General features: G+C 45.1%; 1 long non-coding RNA gene across 1 annotated transcript in view; it reads right to left on the reverse strand.

The window, feature by feature from the left end:
* Window positions 1–20,926, reverse strand: part of LOC111169046 (uncharacterized) — a 65,484-nt gene that overhangs the window by 23,124 nt on the left and 21,434 nt on the right. Inside the window, exons 5-6 of the long non-coding RNA XR_002643139.2 lie at window positions 15,198–15,251; window positions 6,459–6,532 (exon numbers count right to left, since the gene is read on the reverse strand). This is a non-coding gene — a long non-coding RNA (uncharacterized LOC111169046). The remainder of the gene's footprint in view (window positions 1–6,458; window positions 6,533–15,197; window positions 15,252–20,926) is intronic.

Below are 20,926 nucleotides of genomic sequence, written 5' to 3' on the forward strand. Positions count from 1 at the left end.
TTTTAAAGTTTCTTTTTCTTGCCTTGTTTCACTGTCTAGAACTTCCAGTAAAATGTTGAATAGAAGTGATAAGAGCAGACATGCTTGCCTTGTTCCAATCTTAAGAGCGAAAGCATTCAGTCTTTCACCATTAAGTATAATGTTAGCTGTATGTTTTTTGGAGATGTTCTTTACATAGTTAAGGAAGTTCCCCTCTAATTCCTAGTGTACTGAGAGTTTTTATCACGAATAAATGTTGAATTTTATCAAATGTGTTCTTCTGTGCCAATTGATACGGGCATATGATTTTTGTTTAGTCTTTGGATATGGCAGACTATCCTGACTGATTTTTAAAATATTGAACCAGGCTTGTATACCTTGAATAAATCCCACTTGGTCATGGTGTATAATTCTTTCATACATTGTTGGTTTCATTTTGCTAATGTTTTGTTGAAGATTTTTCTAAGTTCATGAGATACTTGTCTATAGTTTTCTCCCTTTTCTGCACTGCCTTTGTCTGGTTTTGCTATCTTTCTGGGACTCTGGTATGAATGCTGGATCTTTTGTTATTTCCCACAGGTTTCTGAGGCTCTATTTTTTTCCAGGCTATTTTCTCTCTGCTGCTCAGATTGAGTAAGTTCTATTGGTTTATCCTCAAGCTCACTGATTCTATCATCTGTCATCTCCACTATACTACTGAGCCTATATAGCAAGTTTTGAATTTCTATTATTGTATTCTTCAGTTCTATAATTTCTGTTTGGTTCTTCTGTATAACTTGTTTTTCCTTTGCTCAGATTTTCTTTTTCATTTGTTTCAAGAGATGTTGCAATTGCTTACTGAAGCATTTTTGTGATGCTGCATTAAAATCCTTGTCAGATAATTCTAACAACGGATTCATCTCATTACTAATGTCAGTTGATTGTCTCTTCTCATTCAAGTTGTGATTTTCCGGTTCTTGGTACGATGGGTGATTTTTCATTGTATTCTGGACTTTTCGGCTACTATGTTAGGAGACTATTGAAATCTTTTATTTTAGCAGGCAGTCAATGTTTAGGTTTAACACACAAGTCCTAGCCTACTTTTGTGGGCTGTGATTTCAGTGACGATTTAGTTTTCAGAGCCTCTGTGGTGCAGTTTTGGTCTGACTGGTTAACGTGGTGCTGATGGGGCCCTCACTGGTCCCTGCTGGTGTTGCCTGAGGGAGCAGAAGGTGCTTTACCAGGCTGCGTTGCCTGGATTTCTCTAGGTGGAGGAAGTGAGTCTCTAGTCTGTGGAAACAACAAATCTTCCCTGGCTTTGCTTACTCTGGTGGAACCTCACACACACACTTGCCAGTGCTGTATGCCCTCCTGGTATCTCTTTTGGGGAGAGGGGATCCTTAAGACCATGGGGATAAAGGCTTCCTGAGCCAGACTACTTGTTGTAGTGGGATTTCCTCTTGATGGTGCCCTGGTTGCACAGTATCTTTTGGTGGGGTGGGGGAGTCTCTGGCCTGGTGGGAAAGGAAAGCACATTCCCTGGCTGCTTCTTGTCAGTGGGGCTCCCTGTTAGACTCCCTTTGCTGGAGTTGCCATGCTCACTTGGTGTTGTCAGCAGGACTCCCATTCAAACCAGAGGGAGAAGGAGCCTATCTGAGCCACTGTTGCTAGGTTGGCAGCTGGGAAATGCTGGGCCTGGGTCGCCTTCTTCTGTTGGGTAGTAAGTCATAAGGCTACCATAGCGTTCCTCCAGTCCTGGAATTCCTAACCATTCTGCCGTCCTCTTTACATCTTCTAGAATTCTCCTTTGGTTGCCTCTTGAATTATTTCTAGGATTCACAATTATACTTAGCTGCGAGGAGCAAGGAGAAATGAGTCTATGCCATCTTGTCCAGACTGGAAGTAGGAGACCAATTTTGCACTGGCTTCTGCTGCTGCTTCTCCTGGGAATGACTCAGGCTTTCATCTGCCACCCTTTCCTTGGCAAAGAGAAGCTCAGGAGGCTTTGCTTTGGTTAATATAACAGGCTCCCAGTTTGGGGGGGTTTGTTTGTGTGTATGTGTGTGTGTTGTTTGTTTTTAAGGAAGGCTGGCAGAGATCAGCCCTGAAGGAGCAATTGTGTTACAGTGGGGAAAACACTCTTGATAGGACACTGAGTCAGCTGTGGATCTGCCTTGCCTACAAGATACTCCTTTGCCACTGTACTCACAGGGTCATATTTTGAGGAGTCAGAACAACCAAAGTTTGGTATTTCCAGACAGGATGGAGGCAGAAAATAAGATTTTAAAATATTCTCCTTCCTTTGCATAAAACCTTGGCGTATCAGTGTGTGGCATACTCTGTGCAGCACTGGTCCTCAAGGAAAACAAGATGCCACTGGAGAACACTGCCTGTTATGGTAGGCTGAATCATGATTCCCCAAAGACGTCCACATCCTAACCCCTGGGATCTGTGGAAATGTTACCTTACATGGTAAAAGGGACTTTGCAGGTGTGATTAAGTTAAGGATTTAAGAGGGGGACATTATCCAGGTGGGCCTATTCTAATTACAGAGTCCATATAAGAGACAGACAGGAGGGTCAGAGTTAGAGAAGGCAATGTGAAGCAGAGGTCAGACAGTGAGAGAGAGGTTTGAAGATGCTACGTGCTGGCTTTGAAGATGGAGGAAGGGGCCAGGAGCCAAGGAATGCAGGTGGCTTCTGGAAGCTAAAATACGGCTGATTTTTTTAAGATAAATTTATTTATTTATTTATGGCTGCCTTGGGTTTTTGTTGCTGTGCGCGGGCTTTCTCCAATTGCCTTGAGCAGGGCCTACTCTTTGCTGCGGTGCGCGGGCTTCTCACTGCGGTGGCTTCTCTTGTTGCGGAACGCGGGCTCCATGTGTGCGGGCTTCAGTAGTTGTGGCTCGTGGGCTCTAGAGCGCAAGCTCAGTAGTTGTGGTGCGCGGCCTTAGTTGCTCCGCGGCATGTGGGATCTTCCTGGACCAGGGCTCGAACCTGTGTCCCCTGCACTGGCAGGCGGATTCTTAACCACTGCGCCACCAGGGAAGTCCCAAAATGGCTTATTTTAAACTTCTGATCTCCACAACTGTAAGATACTAAATTTGTGTTGTATTAAGCCATGAAGTTTGTGGTAATTTGTTACGGCAGCAACAGGAACTAATACACTGACAGAGGGCAAGCGACATGATCAGGGTAGGAGGCCAGGGGGTATCGCAGAGTAGTAGGAACATGGCTACTGCACAAGGACATGCTGAAAACATGCGACTTCAATCTGGAAAGGGGAAACCTGAGAGGAGGCTGATTTGAAGTCTAGACCACTGCTGAAAAATAGAACTTTCTGTGATGATGGGAATGTTGTGCACCTGCATTCTCCAGTACGGTGGCCACTAGCCACACGTGACTACTGAGAACTTGAAATGTGGCTAGTACTACTGATTTACTCAATTAATTTCTATTTAAATTGTAAAAGCTTCATGTACCTAGTGGCTACTTGTATTGGACAGGGCAGGTCTCTACCATTAAAAAGAGTGTGGATAAGGTAAATACAAACTTATTCATTAAATCCTTCAATGCTAGAAAACTAGCCCCAAATAGCTATATTATATTAAAGAAGCACCGACACTTCTCTGGAGATCAGATTTCTCATAACCTCTGCCATAATATAACCACAAACCTAGAAAAGAAAAAAACACCTAAACAGCATGTCAAATTGCCAACATAAAATCCATGAACTTCACAGGAGGTGTATGGGGTTAGTCCTTGGTCAGACACCTGTACATTAGAAGAACCTAGAATACGCTGATCTCAGCCTCTGACACCAAAAAGAGTAAAGCTGGAAACTAAACGAGATATAATTTCAAAAGCACAGAAATCTGGGACCCATTTAATAGGGAAAGACATATTCCTACATGCCTCAAAGGTCCAGGGCAAAAGCAGATGGTCATAATGGCCATTCTGAGTCACAAAGGAAGGTTATATTACGTTCTGAATTATCTGTTAAAGAAGACAAACAGTGAATGATGTAATCTTTTTTTTCAACATCTATATGGGAGTATAATTGCTTCACAATGGTGTGTTAGTTGCTGCTGTATAACAAAGTGAATCAGCTATACATATACATATATCCCCATATCCCCTCCCTCTTGCGTCTCCCTCCCACCCTCCCTATCCCACCCCTCTAGGTGGTCACAAAGCACCGAGCTGATCTCCCTGTGCTAGGCAGCTGCTTCCCACTAGCTAGCTATTTTACATTTGGTAGTGTATATATGTCCATGCCACTCTCTCACTTTGTCCCAGCTGACCCTTCCCCCTCTCCGTATCCTCAAGTCCATTCTCTAGTAGGTCTGTGTCTTTATTCCCGTCTTGTCCCTAGGTTCTTCATGACCATTTTCTTTTTAGATTCTATATATATGTGTTAGCATACGATATTTGTCTTTCTCTTTCTGACTCACTTCACTCTGTATGACAGACTCTAGGTCCATCCACCTCACTACAAATAACTCAGTTTCGTTTCTTCTTATGGCTGAGTAATATTCCACTGTATATATGTGCCACATCTTCTTTATCCATTCATCTGTCTATGGACACTTTGGTTGCTTCCATGTCCTGGCTATTGTAAATAGAGCTGCAATGAACATAGTGGTACATGACTCTTTTTTTTTTTATGTTGGGGGTAGGAGTTTATTAATTTATTTTTGCTGTGTTGCGTCTTCGTTTCTGTGCAAGGGCTTTCTCTAGCTGTGGCAAGCGGGGGCCACTGTTCATTGTGGTGCGCGGGCCTCTCACTGTCGCGGCCTCTCTTGTTGCGGAGCACAGGCTCCAGACACGCAGGCTCAGCGGCTGTGGCTCACGGGCCTAGTTCCTCCGTGGCATGTGGGATCCTCCCAGACCAGGGCTCGAGCCCGTGTCCCCTGCATTAGCAGGCAGATTCTCAACCACCGCGCCACCAGGGAAGCCCTACATGACTCTTTTTGAATTATGGTTTTCTCAGGGTATATGCCCAGTAGTGGGATTGCTGGGTCATATGGTAGCTCTATTTTTAGTTTTTTAAGGAAACTCTATACTGTTATTCATAGTGGCTGTATCAATTTACATTCCCACCAACAGTGCAAGAGGGTTCCCTTTTCTCCACACCTTCTCCAGCATTTATTGTTTGTAGATTTTTTTAACATCTTTATTGGAGTATAATTGCTTTACAATGGTGTGTTAGTTTCTGCTTTATAACAAAGTGCATCAGTTATACATATACATATATCTCCATATCTCCTCCCTCTCGCGTCTCCCTCCCTCCCACCCTCCCTATCCCACCCCTCTAGGTGGTCACAAAGCACCGAGCTGATCTCCCTGTGCTAGGCAGCTGCTTCCCACTAGCTATCTATTTTACATTTGGTAGTGTATATATGACCATGCCACTCTCTCACTTCGTCCCAGCTTACCCTTCCCTCTCCGTGTGTCCTCAAGTCCATTCTCTACATTTGCATCTTTATTCCTGTCCTGCCCCTAGGTTCTTCAGAACCGTTTTCTTTTTAGATTCCAAATGTATGCATTAGCATATGGCATTTGTTTTTCTCTTTCTGACTTACTTCACTCTGTATGACAGACTCTAGGCCCATCCACCTCACTACAAATAGCTCAACTTCGTTTCCTTTTATGGCTGAGTAATATTCCATTGTATATATGTGTCACATCTTCTTTATCCATTCATCTGTCGATGGACACTTAGGTTGCTTCCGTGTCCTGGCTATTGTAAATAGAGCTGCAATGAACATTGTGGTCCATGACTCTTTTTGAATTATGCTTTTCTCAGGGTATATGCCCAGTAGTGGGATTGCTGGGTCGTATGGTAGTTCTATTTGTAGTTTTTTAAGGAACCTCCATACTGTTCTCCATAGTGGCTGTATCAATTTACATTCCCACCAACAGTGCAACAGGGTTCCCTTTTCTCCACACCTTCTCCAGCGTTTATTGTTTGTAGATTTTTTAACATCTTTATTGGAGTATAATTGCTTAACAATGGTGTTAGTTTCTGCTTTATAACAAAGTGAATCAGTTATACATATACATATATCTCCATATCTCCTCCCTCTCGCGTCTCCCTCCCTCCCACCCTCCCTATCCCACCCCTCTAGGTGGTCACAAAGCACCGAGCTGATCTCCCCATGCTATGTGGCTGCTTCCCACTAGCTATCTATTTTACATTTGGTAGTGAATATATGTCCATGCCACTCTCTCACTTCGTCCCAGCTTATCTTAGAAAAAAGAAAGAAAAACTCAACAAAGGAAATGGGTAAATGCAAAACAAAACAAAACAAAACTATCTTTCCAGTGTCATGCAAAACCCCTACTTTTAAGGTTCCAGCCACTATGCAATATCATCCACTCCAGCTCCTCTTCACTGTCACTTACACAGGAATGATATGCACCAGCGTTGATAACTCACTTCAAGAACTCTCTCGCCATTACCATCAACACCATTCTCACCTCATCCTCCTGCCTTACCTGCCACACAACTTCCAAATTTGGATCAATGCAGTCATCGACCACTGCTGTTTCTATGTCCATTGTGCTGAGCCCTGGGGGAGGAAATAACACAACAGTACAGACAGGATCATCTTGAAAAACACAGTCTCTGTGGAATATTACATAGCGCTTATATACACAAGAAATCTATATGTGCTGATATGGAACAATATTCAAGGCACCCTAAATTCAAAAGCAAGCGATATCACAACCCTGAGTATGGCAATCACCGAAAAGATAGATTGTAACAAGTGTTGGTGAAGATGTGGAGAAACTGGAACCCTTATAGGCTGCTTGTGGGAATGTAAAATGGTGCAGCCACCTTGGAAAACAGTGTGGCAGTTCCTCAAAATGTCAAACATAGAGCTACCATATGACCCAGCAATTCCACTCCTTGGTACATACTCAAGAGACATGAAAATATACGTCTACACCAAAACTTGTATTTGAATGTTCAGAACAGTATTATTCATAATAGCCAAAAAGTGGAAACCACCCGGTGTCCACTAACTGACGAATAGATCAACCAAATGTGGTCTATATGCACAACGGAATATTATTCAGCAATAAAAAGAATGAAGTTCTGATTCATGCTATAACATAGAGGAACCTCAAAAACATGTGCTAAGTGAAACACGCCAGTCACAAAAGACCACCTATTATATACTTCCATTTATATGAAAGTCCAGAATAGGCAAATCTGTAGAGCCTGAAAGGAGATTAGTGGTTGCTTAGGGTTATGGGTGGGGATTGTGGATAAGGGAGTGATAGCTAAAGGGTACAGAGTTTCTTTTTGAGGTGATGAAAATGTTCCAAAAACTGACGATGGTGGTGGTTGCACATATCTGTGAATGTAACTAAAAACCACTGAATTGTACACTTTTAATGTGTGAAGTGTATGGTATGTGAATTATAGCCCAACAAAGCTGTTTCTTTTTTTAAAAAAAAAAGCAAGTGCTAGAATAATGCATGTACTATGAGTTCATTTACATAAAACCCCAAACTACATATGCATGTAATATAAACATTTGTGAATGTATGTAAATATACAGAAGATGATTTGGAAGGCTACCCACCCATCTGTTAGCATTGGTTACTTCTGGAGAGGGAAACAGGATTGCCTTCTGTACTATCACACTTTCCTGTTTCTCCTCCTACCACCCTAGTTGTTCCTTCAAGTTGCTTTTGTAAGCGTTCCTTCCCCTGCCCATCTCTTTTGAATCTCATTCTACTCTTTAGGCTCTTCTTGAAGTAATCCTAAGATCATACATTTCCTATGGCTTCAACAACCTCCATCCATATCCTGACTCATTCATTCAGCAAATATTCATTGAGCACCTACTAGGTACTGTGCTGGTACCTTTGATTCCTTCCTCTCCCTCATCTCCCGTCCCTCATCCAGCAAACTCCACCAGTCCTCTCTCCAATAAACATACTCTGTCTCTCTACTTCTCTCCATGTCCGTGGCCTCCACTGTAATGCAAGCTACTGTCATCTCTCCCAGATCACTGCAACAGTCTCCTCCCCGGTCTCCCTGCTTGCATAGGCCATTCTCCACACAACAGCCAGAGCCCACTTTTAAATATATAAATCAGCTCATATCAGTCTCCCTGCTTTGAAGCCCTCCAAGGACTTCCGAATACACTTTGCATAACATCTAAGCTCTCTACTTTGACCTAGTAAGATAGAGCCCTTGCCTAAATCTCTGATCTCATCCCATCCTTGTTTGCTATGCTCCCAGCTATAATTTGCTCCCTCTTGAGGGTCTTTGAACTTGCCTAAAATGTTCTCTCATCATCCACGTCTCAGCTCCAGTGTCAGCTCCTCAGGGAGGCCTTCCCTGATCATCCCAACTAAGTAGGCCCCGAGCCTGGTCGGTGTCGCATCGCATCTCCTGTTTTACTTTCTCCCAGCACTTACTGTCATCTGCGGTTGTTTCATTTGTTGGTTTGCTTGTTCATTGTATTTCTTCCCTGCCACTTGCATGTAAGCTCCATGAGAGTGGCAACTCTATTTGCCTTGTTCCTGATGAACCTCTAGCACCTAGAAGGTACTCAATGAATATCTGCTGAATGAGTGAGTCGGGAGATGGATGGAGGTTCTTGAAGCCATGGGAAATGTACGATCTTAGGATTACTTCAAGAAGAGCCTGAAGAGTAGAATGAGATTCAGAAGAGACGGGCAGGGGAAAGAATTCTTACAAAGGCAACTTGAAGGAACAACCAGAGTGTCTGACCCTCAGGTTTTTGGCTGAAGCAACTAGACACATGGTGGGTGCCATTCACTGAGGCTGGAAGACAAGGGGAGGAGCAAGCGGGGTTGGGGATTGCTTCAAGAACTGAGTTCTGGACATGTTAAATTTGAGATGTGTATGAGTCACCCAGCTGGAGATCCTAAGTAGATGGCTAGTTAAAGAAGTCTAGATAGACTTCAGTGAGGTGGTCAGGGCTAGAGATGGAAGTTTAGAAATTGAATTCATCAATATAGATACAGTATTTAAAGCCCTGGGAATAAATAACCTAGGAAGAAAGCAGAGAATGAGAAAAAGGGGGCCTGATGCAGAGTTCTAATGTCTCCCATATTTGTATCTCCAGTCCTCACCTCCTTCTTCCAGGAGTTCCAGAACTACTATCAAATGCCTTACATAAACCCAGTGTGTCCCAAAATGACTCCATCGACTTCCTCTTCAAAACTGGTCCTCCTTCTGTATTCACCAGTCAGTTGGACCTCTTCGTAACATCTCCAGTACTGTTCCCCACCTTTCCATCCCCGTGACAGTTACCTTAGGTCATCAATCTCATCATCTCATGCCTGGATGACTACAATAGTTTCTTAGCTGATATCTCTGCCTCCAGTATTGACCCCCGACTGCTGCCAGTAGGGTCCTTCTAAAATCCCTTGATCGTGGTACTTCCTTTCTTAAAACCTTTCAACGGTTTCCCATTGTTCAAGGTAAAGTACAGGACTTCCCTGGTGGCGCAGTGGTTAAGAATCCGCCTGCCAATGCAGGGGACACGGGTTCGAGCCCTGGTCCGGGAAGATCCCACATGCCGCGGAGCAACTAAGCCCGTGCACCACAACTATTGAGCCCGTGTGCCACAACTACTGAAGCCCACGTGCCTAGAGCCCATGTTCCGCAACAACAGAAGCCACCGCAATGAGAAGCCCGCACACCGCAATGAAGAGCAGCCCCCGTTCACCGCAACTAGAGAAAGCCCACGTGCAGCAACGAAGACCCAATGCAGCCAAAATTAAATAAATAAATTTATTTTTTAAAAAAAGATAAAGTACAAATTCTTATACCTAATGTATAAAGTCTTTCAGGACCTGCTTCCTGCTGACCTTTTCAATCCTGTCTTCCGCTTACTCCCTCTCCCTTACATCCTAGGCATACCAATTTATCAATTGCCTTTAGTTCTCTGGATGCATCATCCTTGTTTATTTCTACAAACATGTACCTGCGATGCACCCCACCACTACCTGTTCTCCAGCTCTATGAAAAGTTTTGCCCTCCAACCAAGCCAACTTGCTCTCTTCTCTCTTGATGTCCCCTCAGCATCCTGAGCATCTTCCATCTTTATTTTCTGTAGTATCTTATTGTATTTCTATGTTCAGGTAGCTCTCTCCCTCTACTAGCCTATAAGCTTAATGAGGGCAGGGATGGTACTTCCTTAGCTTTGTTTTACCAGCACCTAATATAGTGCCTAGCATATAGTAATCACATCAGCCAATATTTATCAAGTGCTTATCAGTGCCAAGTAATTCTATAAGTGCTTTACATGTATTGATTCATTTACAACAACCCTATGAGGCAGGTAGTATTATGCCCAATTGACAAATAGGAAATAAAGACGAATAGGAAATTAAGTAACTTTGCTCAAGTTACACAGCTAGTAATGGATACAAGCCCAGTCAGTCTAGCTCCAGAGTCTGTGCTTGTAATCACTAGTCTCTCAGCAAATGCCTGTTCAATGAATGTGGAATTGGAAATGTGGGACATGTGACTTTTTTTCATGTTATTATTCTGACCTTGACTATTTCATCTTTTCTTTCATTAAAAACTCTCATTTCATTCAGAGCTCAGACACAATAAAGTTACAAAATCAAATAACAGATCCTGTGCTATGGAGCTCAAGGGAGTCAATAAGGGCAAATGTCATTATCCTCACACCTCCAGGCACTTAGCAAGTCAGGTTGATTTACTGATGTTCGGCGACGAGGGCCAAGGCACAGAAAAGTAAGATAGGACGAAACATCATAACATCTTAACATCAAAACATCCTGACAGCAACCATTTACTGAGAGCCTCATAGATGCCAGGCACTTTGTTGAGAGTTTTACATGGATTACCTCATTCAATCTTTCCAACAGCCCTCTGTGATGTCCGTACTGTTAGGCTCCCCATCTTACAGATGAGAAAATAGGCTCAAAGACGTTGGATAACTTGTGCAAGGTTGCAGAGTTAGTAAATGGCAAACCAGGATTCACGCCAGGGCTGCCGGCTGCAGTCCGTGCTTTATTTTTTTTTAACATCTTTATTGGAGTATAATTGCTTTACAAAGGTGTGTTAGTTTCTGCTTTATAACAAAGTGAATCAGCTATACATATACATATATCCCCATATCACCTCCCTCTTGCGTCTCCCTCCCACCCTCCCTATCCCACCCCTCTAGGTGGTCACAAAGCACCGAGCTGAGCTGATCTCCCTGTGCTATGTGGACCGCCCCACTCACCCTTGTCAACCATGACTCTAGGGCTGCACTGCCCCCATTGGACAAACTAGCCATACACGGCTAGGTCAATTTATTTATTTACTTTTTAAATTTTATTGAAGTATAGCTGATTTACAATGTTGTGCTAATTTCTGCTGTATAGCGAAAGTGACCCAGTTATAGATATATATATACACACTCTTTTTCATACTCTCTTCCATTATGGTTTATCACAGGATACTGAATATAGTTCCCTGTGCTCTACAGGACCTTGTTTATCCATCCGATATATACTAGTTTGCATCTGCTAATCCCAAACTCCCCATCCATCCCTCCCCCACCCCCTCTCCCCTTTGGTAACCATAAGTTTGCTTTCTATGTCTGTGAGTCCGTTTCTGTTTTGTAAATAAGCTCATTCATGTCATATTTTAGGTTCCACATATAAGTGATATCATACATATGGTATTTGTCTTTCTCGTTCTGACTTAGTTCACTTAGGATGATAATCTCTAGGTCCATCCATGTTGCTGTAAATGCCATTATTTCATTCTTTTTTATGGCTGAGTAATATTCCATTGTATACATGTACCATACCTTCTTTATTGACTCCTCTGTTGATGGACACCTAGGTTGTTTCCATGTCTTGGCTATTGTAAATAGTGCTGCTATGAACATTGGGGTGCGTGTATCTTTTCGAATTATGGCTTTCTACAGATAGATGCCCAGGAGTGGGACTGCTGGATCGTATGGTAGCTCTATTTTTAGTTTTTTGAGGAACCGCCATACTGTTTTCCATAATGGCTACAACAATTTACATTCCCACCAACAGTGTAGGAGGGTTCCCTTTTCTCCAGACCCTCTCCAGCATTTATTGTTTGTAGATTTTTTGATGATGGCCATTCTGACCGGTGTGAGGTGATATCTCATTGTAGTATTGATTTGCATTTCTCTAATAATTAGCAATGATGAGCATCTTTTCATGTAGGTCAATTTAAATTAATTAAAATTAACTACAACTAAAAATTCAGTTCCTCAGTCACACCAGCCACATTTTAAGTGCTCAAAAGCCACACGTGGCTAATGACTGCCATATTGGGGAGCGCACACAAAGCACATTGCCCTCGCCACACAAGGCTGCATAGGTCAGCGTGGTACCAGAGTGTGCTGGCTATGACCGGGTAGGTTCGGTGAGCTGCTTCCAACTGCTGCCCCCCTTCTCTCCACCCTGCCAGTCTGGCTCTTCTCACTTCAGCGTCTTGGGGAAACTTTGAGGCGTGTGTTAAGGTAATAACTTTCATTATCGCCCCCTCCATCATTCACCTCCTCAGTAATATCACCCTTTCTATCCACTGCCTGCAGTTCACCCTCGTGCCCCATCCCAGTCGCACCCTCCCCTCTCCAGTTCTGGGGAGAAAGAGGTCCCGTTGTTATTCATTCTCATTGTGCCTCCAACCAACCCAGATGACCCAGTGCAGGACAGGCACTTTACAGCCACAAGAAGCAGAGATCCCTGACTGTCGTCCGCAGCCACACCCTGTCTCCCCACCTGCTGCTGGCTCAGCTCTCCAGAGGGAGGGCTCACCCTAACCCTGGCCCAGCCGGCTGCTGAGGTGCAGCCTCCTGGGGCCACCACGACTCCAATACGATTTTGGAGCTGGTGAAAAGGACCTGGAACCTTTCTAAGATCACATGTTACCCAACGTCAATGAAATCTAATAGGATGCTAGAAGGCAGGCTGGTTATATATGATCTGCTCTGCACGCAGGGACGAGTTGGGAAGAAAGGAGACAAAGCAGCCAGGGATAGAGGAGCTAAATAAGATACACTCAATTACCCACGGTCATGGAGAACAGACATGGCAGCTCATTAAAGCCAGTCAATAATCCCAAAGGCACTCTGGAATCCATCATACGACGCAGCCGTAACCTACCTCTGAACCCCAGCGGATTTATCCATCTAATTAATTTTTCTCAGACTGATATTAAAATAAGTATATATTTTCCAAGCTGATTCTAACTGATGTCTAGAGAAGTGGGCAATGGCATGCATACGGGGAAGGGTAAAGACAGCCTAAAATGATTAATTTGCCACCAAAAATCTCAACGTATGTATTTGAGAGTCACCTGCACGCACTGTCCAAAGAAGAATTCTGCCTGTCAAAGCAACTAAAGAGTTGAGCCACCTAAGACTCTTCTCGGAGGCCCACATCGAAGATGTAGGAAATGGTCAAGTCAAGCTGGATGTCTCTCAGTCCATAATGCCCCCAGTCACAAAGTCAGAGACACCCTGCTGATTCCCAGAAGGTTCTCATGCAGAAGCAACTTCACTCCAGCGCATGCCACTTAACAGCAGGGGCTATAGTAGGGAAAGGAGGGGTGGGCAGGCTCTGTCCCCATCCCCTTGACGTGTGGGCCACACCACCTCTGAAAACACAGCTGTAAAACAGGGACAGTAAGCGCCACTCAGGGTTCTGCTCCAGTCATTCTTGAAGTGGGTAGAGCAGAGTGATAATGGAGCGTGGAAAGGACAAGGGGGCAGAAGAATCAACATTCCTGAAAGCAAGAGCACTCACGAGACATGTATTGGTTTCTGTTTTCCCTCCGAAGGGGAGAAAGTAGGTCAACACACTCAAAGAACTGTGACCAGGAACAGTGGGTCTGAGAGGGAGCCACTGGCTGAGCCCTGCCAAGGTGAAGCAGTGAGACACATGCCTTTCACTTTCAGGCATTTGTCTGAGGTCACTTGGCCTCGGGAAAAGCTCGGGCTGTGAATCCCTTGGTGTGTATTCTCTGCAGGCCCTCGGAGTTGGGTGCAAGGGGAGCCTCGCGTTTTCAGACAGACATCTAAATGATTGGCTGGCGTGAGCTGGCAGGCACAGAAATGTTCATGAGCAGACTGCCTGCTTTGGCTCTCAGACGAGGTGGACAAGGCTCGGGGCAGTGTGGCTAAATATAGACAGCACAGGGGGCCCAGAAAGCAGGAGGGCTCAGTTTCATCCCCAGGTCTCTCGGTTAACCTGAGGCAAACTCCCTGAGTGTCTTTCTTTCATGGACTGACTTGTTCTTGGTAAGGCAGGAGCACTGAGGAAGCTTTCCCAGGCCTAGAGCAGGGGGTCACACTGAGTCTGCTGCATTTTCTTGCCTCATCTTCCCTCAACGACCCAAGTCTGGGGAAAAGACCGTCTGTGATCAGGTGGGAGGTGGAGTCGCCGATTCACGTATGGAAACAGGACAAGCTGTGATGACCCGCTGGCGGCCACACGAGGCCCCCTCAACAAGGTTGCTGCCCAGTCAGAGCCAGAAGGAGGCTGACTGACCCCTGGTCTAAAGGTAGAGGTGGCAGAGAAGCGCACCAGAGGCGCCAAATCAGAACTCTTGCTGCATGGCACACAGCTATGAGGCAAGCAGTGTGAAACCCAGGAAGTTAGGTAGGCAATTTTAGGAGGCAGTCCAAAACCCAGGCAGTTCCCGCCCTCTGCCACTGCTCATATGCCATTCCTTTCCTCAGCAAGACTCTACTTGGACAGGAGCAAGAACCCAGACCAAGGCGGCTGCTTGTCCAGTCCAGTTAGGGGGCAGTGTTCTTAGGAAAAACCATGGAGCAGGGGAGGCCGAGCCCAAGGAAACTCTTCAGTATTTCCCGCCCCAAGGCCCTCGGCCCTACCCTCATTCCTGGACACTTCCGCCAGAAGTCACTATATCCCTGGGTGGCAGGAATACCTGGGAGGAGCTGCTATTTATTTTTCCCATTATAAAACTGATAAGTGATTATTGTATAAAATTGAGAGCATAAAGGAAAACAGAAACTAGAAAATTTTAAAAATCACTATAATCCCATCACCTAAAGATTACTACCGTTAACGGCCTTTATGTAAATTTGGAGTAGTCAGGCCTGGATTCAAGCCCTGGCTCTATTGCTTACTTACAGTGTGACTTTGGGCAAGTTCCATAAGCTCTCTGAACCTCAGTTTTCTTATCTGCAAAATGAGAATAATCATAGCACTCACCTTAAAGTGTTGTTTCAAGGATCCGAGAATTCCCGTGAAGAGGCGTAGTCGTCCCTGGCAAATAGTAAGTGATCAATAAGTGCTGGCCATCATCACCACCACCACCATCATCATTCTACGTGCCTGTATTCAAAACCCTCCATAACGACGGCTGCATAATATTTCACCTTGTGATGGTACTATTTCCTGAGTGTTAAACATCTATCTTGCTTCCAAGATTTCGGTATTACAAAACTGCTGCAAGGAACATTCTTGCACATAATCTCTGATCGTTTCCTTAACATGAATCTCCTAGAATTGAGTTTACTAGGAAAAAGAATATGAACATTTTTTAGGCCCTTGTTCCAGACTGTAAAATGGCTTTCTAGAAAGGTTGTACTCACTTACATGTCTACCAGCAGGGCATATAAGTACCTATCTCTTCATACTTTCACCAACACTGAGTAATAACATTTTTAAAAAGTCTTTGCCAATTTGATAAGGGAAATGGTGTTTTGTTTTCACCTGTAGGACTTTGACCATAAGGGAGGATACACATTTTAAGCTAACTCTCTGTTAAACTCTCTGGGAACATGAGTTCCTGTATGGGAGGAGTCCCTATACTTTAGTTTTGCTTTCTTAAAATATTTTAAGTCTCTTTCCCTTAGTAACTGACATACTTGTAATGAAAGCTATGCTGGTTTATAATAGCATATAACTGAAAGAAGAAAATGCTTGTCTTTTTTTAATGGATCTGTACATACACATAAAAACATACACAGGGCTTCCCTGGTGGCGCAGTGGTTGAGAGTCTGCCTGCCAATGCAGGGGACACGGGTTCGAGCCCTGGTCTGGGAGGATCCCACATGCCGCGGAGCAGCTAGGCCCGTGAGCCACAACTACTGAGCCTGCGCGTCTGGAGCCTGTGCTCCGCAACAAGAGAGGCCGCGACAGTGAGAGGCCCGCGCACCACGATGAACAGCGGCCCCCGCTTGCCACAACTAGAGAAAGCCCTCGCACAGAAACTAAGACCCAACACAGCAAAAATAAATAAATAAATTAATTAATAAACTCCTGCCCCCAACATCTAAAAAAAAAAAACACATACACAATTTTCCCCAGGCATGTGAGTAAATAAATTACTCTGCCTCAAACTTAGCATATCACTTGGATATAGTTACATGTGTTAGTTCAATTTCAAAGTCATGCCCCCAACGTCAGTATAATTTTAACATTTTCCATTCAAGCTTAAGTGTCAGTTATAAGTCAGGATTCTGATTTTCCATCTTTTTTCCCCCCCTCAACCTGTTAGATAGGTCAGAGTTCTTAGTTGCAAACTACAGAATCCACTCTGACTAGTTTAAGTAGAAAGGAAATTTACTGAAGACTATTAGACAGTTCCAGGATCTCTTGAGACCCATAAAGCCAGGCTCTGAAGAAGCCAGAAGCATGGTGCAAGTACACTGGTAGCACTGCTCTGGCAAAAACACCACTGCCCCTACCCTGCAGAAGACAGCAGTGCCCCATGATCCTTGCCTTCCATTTGGCATTTCCAGGCTGCTGGTATCTCCCTTCCAACAGCCCCTAGAAGCCCATCAAAGAGAGCAATGGGCTGGAGAGATTCGAGCTGCTCGATGGGGCCCCTCTGCAGTCTGCTGGTTTCTGCTGTCCAGGACAGCAGGACTGACATGCCCTATGTTGGATACCGGAAAGCACAGAGAAGTTTTCTGCATGTTTTGCTGGTTCTCACCCAACTTTCCAGTAGAATGTAAACTTTTAAGGGCAGAGACCTGCTCGTCACTTTTAAGTAGTCACATACTGATTTTTTATTATCTGCTACATGCACCAACAAATATTTCTGAATGCCTACTCTGAATTTGCCATGGTGCTGGGTGCTGGGGATATAAACTGTGGACTAGATAGAAAAGCGTCTTCTCTCACAAGCTTACGTTCCAGCCAGCGCTGAGTGACAGCAAATATATAAACAATCATGATTTCAGGTGAGGCAAGAGGCAAGGCTACCTTCAAGAGGGTGGTCAGAGAAGGTCTCCATGAGGGGCTGATGGTGGGAATAAAATGCTAAGGATGAGAAGGATCCAAGCATTTGAAGAGTTAGGGGAAGAACAGTCCTGGAAGAAGGAATATCACACAAGGAGGAAACAGACTGACTCACTGGCTCTGGGGCTGGAGCATGATGAGCGAGCAGGGGAGTGAAATGTTTGCATTTTAATCCGAGCACATTGAGAAGCCACTGGAGGCTGTGAATGGCAGGGAGTGACAACATCTGGTACACACTTTGAAGGATCACTCTGGGTGGTGAGGGGAGAACACACCATAAGGGAGATAAACAGAAACATTAAGAAGGTGAGTAACGCAGATGGAAGATGATGGTGGATTGGAGCAGGGCGGTCGAAAGAATGGGAGGTGGGCACATTTGGGATACGCCTCAGAGTTAGACTCGACAGGAATTACAGATTGGCGGTGGGAGGTGGGAGGTGAGAGCAAGAGGAGAATCAAGGATGATGCCCAGATTCGCGGGCTTGAGCAATAGAGCAACTGATGCTGACAGTTACTGAGATGGGGAAGAGTGGTCGGGGGCGGGGCGGTTTGAGTTCACATTTTGACAGGCTCACGTGCCAGTGTCTACGGGACTGGATGGGGTGAGTAGATAGTGCCGTGTATCTGAGTGGAGCTCGGAGGAGACGCCAGGTCTTGTGTTGCCCCACACTGAGCACTCTGAGAGGGGACATGAACTGTACCAGACACAGCTTGGAAGAAGGAGTTAAAACAGAAGGTCTTGTCAATCAGTCCTTGTGTGTCTCCAGGGGAGCCTGGCATCATAATTGACCCTTGACCTACCCCGGGGACTATAGCCCTCAGAAGGCTTTTTTATGTCTCTGATTGACCTTGTTGTTTTACGTATCTGTCCAGAGAAATGGGGCGTGTTTGTACCAGTTCAGGAGGACCTCTCAGGAGTGTTTTGAGAAGAGCCATGATGTACCTGCTTTCGATGCTGGAGTCCTGAGTTTTGTTTCATAAACACCTCAGACCCTGAGACTTGGTGGACTCTCCTGGGCACAGACATGTCACAGGTGTCCCTGTAGTTTGCTGTGAGCTGCTCCTGTGTGGCCCTGGGTAGGGAAGAACTTGGAAGCCTGTGCCTGAGCAATGCGTATATTTTTCCCACTGCCTTTCTCTGTATCCTTTGCTGTAAGAAACCTTAGCTGTGACTAAAACCCACTGTTGAATCTTATGAGTCCTTCTAGTGAATCACCCAACTTGAAGTGGCTGTGAGCCCCCCGAAACACAGCCTTTGCCCTCAAGGGGCTTAAGCTTTGGCTGAAGAGGAGAAAGGAAGAAACATGAAGCAACAGTGACCCAAGCAGGACAATATATTTATATAGCATAGTCCGCCCGAGGACAGGGAGTAAGTCTTTATTCATCTTTATATCCCCCAAAGAGGGCTGGGGAACTGCAAGGGCCTCGGTAAAAGTTGGCTGAACTTCACGCAAGAGGTGGAACTTCCTGGATGGTGAGGATTTTCAATAAGCTAAGAAGAGAGGGAAGGCCTGCCAATTGGAGAAAACAACTTGATGGAGGCCCAAAAGCAAGAACAGGCAGGGTTTGTTTGTAGAAAGCTGTCCTCTCAGTCTCCCTGCTCCACAATGCCTGGCTCAGTCACCAAACAGTGGGCATTTAATAAAGTCGGCCACTTGTCAGGTATCCGGGCCCAAGTTTGCTGCCACACCCTCTCCAGCCTCCACCCCTGCTTTTCTGGGCAGCGCTAAGGATGAGAGGTGAGGGCACAGCTTATTCCTCCTGCACCCGCTCAAGTCACTTGCAAGAGAGTAAACTGCGGCTGAGATGTCTAGTTCCAAATCTTACTGCAGCACAGTTAGCTGGGCTGATCTCCCTGTGATTCTGAGATAAAATTCCAGATGGGACTACAATACCTCTATTAATCCTGAATTCCATGTCAGTTCCAAAATCAAAACTCCCAGAACTTAGGCATCTCTAATACAATCTTGCCCAATTCCCTGGGCAGCTTTCAAAAGAAATAGATTCATAACTTCTTCACCACAAGAGAGGCTCAGGTGAAGGGAGATATGGAGACCAAGGAAAAGAGAAGGCACTCTCAAGAATGGACCAAAACATTTCTGTCTGCATGAACAGGAAAGAGAATGGAAGGACGAGCACTTGGACATTACAGAGATCATCGAATGCAACCGTTGCCCCTCCCCCTCCAACAGATGAAGAAGAGATTTGTCTAGCATGGAAGCAACCTAAGTGTCCACCGACAGATGAATGGATAAAGAAGATGTGGCACATATATACAATGGAATATTACTCAGCCATAAAAAGAAACGAAATTGAGTGATTTGTAGTGAGGTGGATGGACCTAGAGCCTGTCATACAGAATGAAGTAAGTTAGAAAGGGAAAAACAAATACCATATGCTAACACATATATATGGAATCTAAAAAAAAATGGTTCTGATGAACCTAGGGGCAGGACAGGAATAAAGACGCAGACATGGAGAATGGACTTGAGGACACGGGGAGGGGGAAGAGTAATCTGGGACGAAGTGAGAGAGTGGCATGGACTTATATACACTACCAAATGTAAAATAGCTAGTGGGAAGCAGCCGTATAGCACAGGGAGATCAGCTCCGTGCTTTGTGACCACCTAGAGGGGTGGGATAGGGAGGGTGGGAGGGAGGGAGACGCAAGAGGGAGGGGATATGGGGATATATGTATATGTATAGCTGATTCACTTTGTTATAAAGCAGAAACTAACACACGATTGTAAAGCAATTATACTCCAATAAAGACGTTAAAAAAAAAAGAGAGAGAGAGAGAGAGAGAGAGAGAGATTTGTCTAGGACCACACAACTGATCCAGGACCAGAACCCAGTTTTCCTGATTTCCAGTCCAGTGCTTTACCACATTTTAGTGGTATTCAGTCCTATTCAGTAGTTCTACTGCCATAAGAATCATCCCCAAAGAAGGTGGATGCGTTAAATTTCCAAATTAGCAACCATCCCTTGGTGAAGCACGTTAAGGGCCAGCACAGGGGAGGGAGGCAAGAGGCTCAGCCAAGGCAGCACAATTGCAAGGGCTAAGTGAGACATGTTTCTGACTGCTTTACAGGCTCTGCAGCCTCACTGCTTCTTTGCTTTGAGCCAAGTCAATCACGCTCTGTGTCATGGGGTGGGGGGCCAGGCAGGGAGAGGAGTGAACAAAACAGACTTTCCTGCCGGCAGAGGTGCGTGGCCAGACTATTAATCGACCAGCGAAAGGAAGGAGGTAATTGCAGATGCATATGACGGCAGCAGAAAGCCCTGGCCCGACCAGCATCCCTCCCACCCAAGGCCTGCCAGTTCACAGCAGCCGGTCAGAAAGCTCATGGCCATGAGAACGGGATAGGTTGCCAGAGTGGAATATGCACATCAGCCTCTGTGCCCTGCCCAGACTTCTGACTCAGAGGTGGTGACGAAGAGGCTGGGCTGGTCCAGCAGCACAGTGAACCCAGACAACAGGCTGGCAGTGACTTCTTTGAGGACCGAAATCACTTCCTGTTTGGGAACCCCAAACCCTGAGCTGCACTCCCACACAGCTCGGGCCTCCACAGAGGATCACAGGTGGCTTCTAGGCCAATCGCAAAAATGTCAGAAAAAGCCTAGAGGTAGCTAAGGGAGCCTTAGATAAAGTCTGAAATGCGACGCCTCTACTGAGTACCAAATCCGAGAAT

Source organism: Delphinapterus leucas, chromosome X, assembly GCF_059928025.1.
Source record: "Delphinapterus leucas isolate spDelLeu-1000000601 "Yukka" chromosome X, BTC_Dleu_Yukka2, whole genome shotgun sequence".
Taxonomy (NCBI): Eukaryota; Metazoa; Chordata; class Mammalia; order Artiodactyla; family Monodontidae; genus Delphinapterus; species Delphinapterus leucas.